General features: G+C 36.8%; 1 non-coding gene across 1 annotated transcript; it reads right to left on the reverse strand.

Moving 5' to 3' along the window:
- Positions 1–5,162: 5,162 nt before the first annotated feature.
- Positions 5,163–5,270, reverse strand: LOC112792976 (small nucleolar RNA R71). The gene has a single exon (XR_003197692.1). It is a non-coding gene; the product is annotated as a small nucleolar RNA R71 (small nucleolar RNA).
- Positions 5,271–5,793: the final 523 nt, after the last annotated feature.

Below are 5,793 nucleotides of genomic sequence, written 5' to 3' on the forward strand. Positions count from 1 at the left end.
AATGGCAGTTTTGAAAATCAAATAGCATAGTAGACAATAACGTAAGAAAGCAAATAATGAATGATTGAGAAAATGGTATGAGAATAAAATTAAGGGTTTGGAGATGTTTAAATGTCCGGATTAATATTCAATGTCAACTACCTTGATCATGCAGTAATTATGTTTATAGCAAACCCCAGGTGATTAAATTCCTGTTCCTAGGAAATCTAATCTCTTCTAATATAACCGACCGTCAATCCCTTGATCACTCAGTTATATCAGAAGGTTAAGTCCAAATTCCGATTTATAAGCCATACAAACCTAAGAATCCCGAAGCAGAATGCAGTTATATGTCATGTACCACATTAAGTCCAGATAATTAGAAGTTATGAGAAATTGGTTTCAAGCTGTAATTCTAGTGATATAACTTTTTCAAGACTCAAATAGAATTCAAGTAGAATTAGAGTTATTTCCCAATAATCACTAATTCCTAAAATGAAGAACAAAACCAATCCTTAAACCATAATCAAAACATTAATCAAAAGTAAAAGAATAAATATTTATTAATCCATTCAAAGTAAACATAGCTCCTAACCTTAACAATGGAGGTTTAGTTGCTCATGGTGCAGAAAATCCTAAAAAAGAGAAAAGTGTAAAAATGCGGAATGAAAATTAGGAAAAGAGAGATCCCCGCGAAGGCGGATCTCGATCCTATATATAGTCCTAATTGTAAAGAGATTTAAAATTTAAATAAAACCCTAAGAGATCTTTTCTAATAGTCTTGTGATTTTTTACAAAATCAAATCTCTAAAAGCCTTGTTGTTTTGTTGCAATGTGTGGTCCCCAATCTCTTTAGTACACACTTAGCACCAAATGTCAGGTTCTAGGCATTTCGCACCACCTAGGCAGTGGACCTTGTACGCAAAAGAGTGGTCTTGGCGCTAAACACCGGTGAATGGGCATTTAGTGCGAGGCATCCAAAATTTGAGCATGAAGTACAAGGCTTTCGGTGCTAAATGGCGAGTCGTGGCGTTTAGCGCCACCTATGCAAAGGGGAATTGCTAGGCTCTTATGGTTATGCATACACATGGCACATGCGTATGCACGATCTCCCTTTTTGCTCCAGTGATGCGTACGCATGGATAATGCATATGCATGGTCCTCTTTTACTTCTTAATGCCTCTTTCACAAATTCTTCACTAGAATACTACTTGAAATCAATCGAATGCAACAAAACTCAAAGTAGTATCTGATGAACGGATAATTTATACGCTTTTTGGCATTGTTTTTAGTATGCTTTTAGTATATTTTAGTTAGTTTTTATAATATTTTTATTAGTTTTTATTTAAAATTAAATTTTCTGGACTTTACTATGAGTTTGTGTCTTTTTCTGTGATTTCAGGTATATTCTGGCTGAAATTGAGGGACCTGAGCAAAAATCTGATTCAGAGGCTGAAAAGGGCTGCAGATGATGTTAGATTCTGACCTCCCTGCACTCGAAGTGGATTTTCTGGAGCTACAGAAGCCCAATTGGCGCGCTCTCAATTGTGTTTGAAATTAGACATCTAGGGATTTCTAGAAATATATAATAGTCTACACTTTGCCCGAGATTTGATGGCCCAAACAGACGTTCTAAGTCAGCTTCAGAATTCCCGGCGTTAAACGCCGGAACTGGCACAAAAGTGGGAGTTAAACACCCAAACTGCCACAAAAGCTGGCGTTTAACTCCAAGAAAAGTTTCTACACATGGAAGCTTCAATGCTCAGCCCAAGCACACACCAAGTGGGCCCGGAAGTGAATTTTTACGTCATTTACCCATTTCTGTAAACCCTAGGCTACTAGTTCTCTATAAATAGGACCTTTTGCTATTGTATTTGGAGGATCTTTCAATCTTCGGATCATCTTTTGATCATGTTTTTATGATTGAACCCTCTTTGGGAGGCTGGCCATTCGGCCATGCCTAGACCTTGTTCTTATATATTTTCAACGGTAGAGTTTCTACACACCATAGATTAAGGTGTGGAGCTCTACTGTACCTCGAGTATCAATGCAATTATTATTTTTCTTCTATTCAATTCAGCTTATTCTTGTTCTAAGATATCACTTGTTCCTCAACTTGATGAATGTGATGACCCGTGACACTCATCATCATTCTCACCTATGAACGTGTGCCTGACAACCACCTCCGTTCTACCTTAGATTGAGTGGATATCTCTTGGATTCCTTTATCAGAATCTTCGTGGTATAAGCTAGAATCCATTGGCGGCCATTCTTGAGAATTCGGAAGGTCTAAACCTTGTCTGTGGTATTCTGAGTAGGATTCAAGGATTGAATGACTGTGACGAGCTTCAAACTCGCGATTGTGGGGCGTTAGTGACAGACTCAAAAGAATCACTGGATTCTATTCCAACATGATCGAGAACCGACAGATGAATAGCCGTGCTGTGACAGAGCGCGTTGAACATTTTCACTGAGAGGATGGGACTGTAGCCATTGACAACGGTGATGCCCAACATACAGCTTGCCATGGAAAGGAGTAAGAAGGATTGGATGAAGACAGTAGGAAAGCAGAGAGACGGAAGGGACAAAGCATCTCCATACGCTTATCTGAAATTTTCACCAATGAATTACATAAGTATCTCTATCTTTATTTTATGTTTTATTCATCTTTTAATTATCAATCCTCCATAACCATTTGAATCCCCCTGACTGAGATTTACAAGATGACCATAACATGCTTCATACCAACAATCTCCGTGGGATCGACCCTTACTCGCGTAAGGTTTATTACTTGGATGACCCAGTGCACTTGCTGGTTAGTTGTGCGAAGTTGTGATAAAGAGTTGAGATTGCAATTGAGCGTACCATGTTGATGGCGCCATTGATGATCACAATTACGTGCACCAAGTTTTTGGCGCCGTTACCGGGGATTGTTTGAGTTTGGACAACTAACGGTTCATCTTGTTGCTTAGATTAGGTAATTTTATTTTATGTTTAAGCTTTTTACTTTTCGAAAATTTTTCAAAAATACAAAAAAATATTTCTATTTTGTTCTTCAGAGTTTTTAAGAATGGATTCTAGAGTTCATGATGATTTGTTGAAGTATGGCTGGCTGTGAAGCCATGTCTAATCTTTTGGACCGAGGTTTCAACTTATCATCACAAGAGCTTGTTGATTTCTATCAATTTTGCTGTTGTGGGCAATGACCTGCTAAAGCTTGGCTGGCCATTGGCCATGTCTAGTGTTTTGGACCGGAGCTTTCACTGAAAGCTTGGATGGCTGTGAAGCCATGTCTAATTCCTGGACCGGAGTCTTAGACTAGCATTGCAATGATTCCTGGAATTCTCATTAAGAACCCTTGTTTTTCTTTTCCACTCAATTTTCAAAAAAGCACAAAATTTTTTTTTATAAAATCTTAAAATCAAAAATATTTTTATGTTTCTTGTTTGAGTCTAGTGTCTAATTTTAAGTTTGGTGTCAATTGCATGTCTTTATTCTTCTAATTTTCAAAAATTACATGCATTATGTTCTTCATTTGATCTTCAAGTTGCTCTTGATGATTTCCTTGCTTTGATCTTTAAATTCTCTTGTCTTGAGTGTTTTGTTGTTTCTCATATGCATTCTCAATTTGTTAGTGTCAATAGTATACAAACTTCTAAGTTTGGTGTCTCGCATGCATTGTTTATTTGATCTTAGTGGCATTTTGATTATTCCTCATCATTAAAAATTCAAGAAATTTTTTTAATTTGTGTCCTTTCAAGTCAATAAGACAGAGAATTGAAGATTTAGAACATGCAGCAGAGGAATTACACAGAAAAAGCTGGGCGTTCAAAACACCCAGTGAAGAAGGAAAACTGGCTGGGCGTTTAACGCCCAAAAGGGTAGCATTTGGGGCGTTAAATGCCAAAATGGATACCATTCTGGGCGTTTAACGCCAGGATGATACAAGAGGGAAGATTTTGTTTTTAATTCAAAATTTTTTTTCAAGTTTTCATAATTTTTCAAAATCAAATCTTTTTCAAACCATATCTTTTCAATCATATATTTTCAAAATCAATTTCTTTCCATCCTCAAAAATACTTGCCTACAATTAATGATTTGATTCAACATTTCAAGTATGTTGCCTTTTCTGTTAAGAAAGGTTTAATGTTTGAATCATATCCTTTAAATTTCTTGTTAGCCAAGTCATTAATTTTAAAAATCAAATCTTTTTAAATTATTTCTCAATCATATCTCTTCAATCATATCTTTTTAAAACCATAACTCTTCAATCATATCTTCTTAATCACATCTTTTTCCAAATAATTTTCAATCTTTTTTATTTCTAATTTCAAAATCTTTTTCAAAAATCACTTTATTTCTTTCCCAACTTTAATTTTCGAAAATCATTCTTCAATTTTTCAAAAATTTCTTCAAAATCTTTTAATTTATTTTCGAAAATTCTTCCCCTCTTCTCACATCCTTCTATTTAAGGACTAACACTCCTCCACTATCAATAATTCGAACTCTATCTCTCTTGATAAGTTCGAATTCTTCTTCTTCTACCTCCTCCTTCTATTCTTCTTTTTCTCTAACATCTCAAGAAATCTCTATACTGTGACATATAGGATTCCATATTTTCTTGATCTCTTCTCTTTCATATGAGCAGGAGCAAAGACAAAAGCATTCTTGTTGAGGCTGACCCTGAACCTGAAAGGACCTTGAAACGAAAGCTAAGAGAAGCTAAAGCACTACTCTCTGTAGAGGACCTAACAGAAATCTTCAAACAAGAAGAAGACATGGCAGCCGAAAACAACAACAATGCCAACAATGCAAGGAAGGTGCTGGGTGATTTTACTGCACCTACTCCCAACTTCTATGGGAGAAGCATCTCTATCCCTGCCATTAGAGCAAACAACTTTGAGCTTAAGCCTCAATTAGTTTCTCTAATGCAACAAAATTGCAAGTTCCATGGACTTCCATTGGAAGATCCTCATCAGTTTTTAGCTGAATTCTTGCAAATCTGTGACACTGTCAAGACCAATGGAGTTGACCCTGAGGTCTCCAGACTTATGCTATTCCCTTTTGCTATAAGAGATAGAGCTAGAATATGGTTGGACTCACAACCTAAAGAAAGCCTGAACTCTTGGGAAAAGCTAGTCAATGCCTTCTTGGCAAAGTTCTTTCCACCTCAAAAATTGAGTAAGCTTAGAGTGGAAGTCCAAACCTTCAGACAGAAGGAAGGTGAATCCCTCTATGAAGCTTGGGAAAGATACAAACAATTGATCAGAAAGTGTCCTTCTGACATGCTTTCTGAATGGAGCATCATAGGTATCTTCTATGATAGTTTGTCTGAACTGTCCAAGATGTCATTGGACAGCTCTGCTGGAGGATCTCTTCATCTGAAGAAGACACCTGCAGAAGCTCAAGAACTCATTGAAATGGTTGCAAATAACCAATTCATGTACACTTCTGAAAGGAATCCTGTGAACAATGGGACAAATCAGAAGAAAGGAGTTCTTGAGATTGATACTCTAAATGCCATATTAGCTCAGAACAAAATATTGACTCAGCAAGTCAATATGATTTCTCAAAGTCTGTCTGGAATGCAAGCTGCACCAGGCAGTACTAAGGACGCTTCATCTGAAGAAGAAGCTTATGATCCTGAGAACCCATCAATGGAAGAGGTGAATTACATGGGAGAACCCTATGGAAACACCTATAATCCTTCATGGAGAAATCATCCAAATCTCTCATGGAAGGATCAACAAAGACCTCAACAAGGTTTCAACAACAATAATGGTGGAAAAAACAGGTTTAGCAATGGCAAGCCTT

This window comes from Arachis hypogaea, chromosome 3 (assembly GCF_003086295.3).
Source record: "Arachis hypogaea cultivar Tifrunner chromosome 3, arahy.Tifrunner.gnm2.J5K5, whole genome shotgun sequence".
Lineage (NCBI taxonomy): Eukaryota > Viridiplantae > Streptophyta > Magnoliopsida > Fabales > Fabaceae > Arachis > Arachis hypogaea.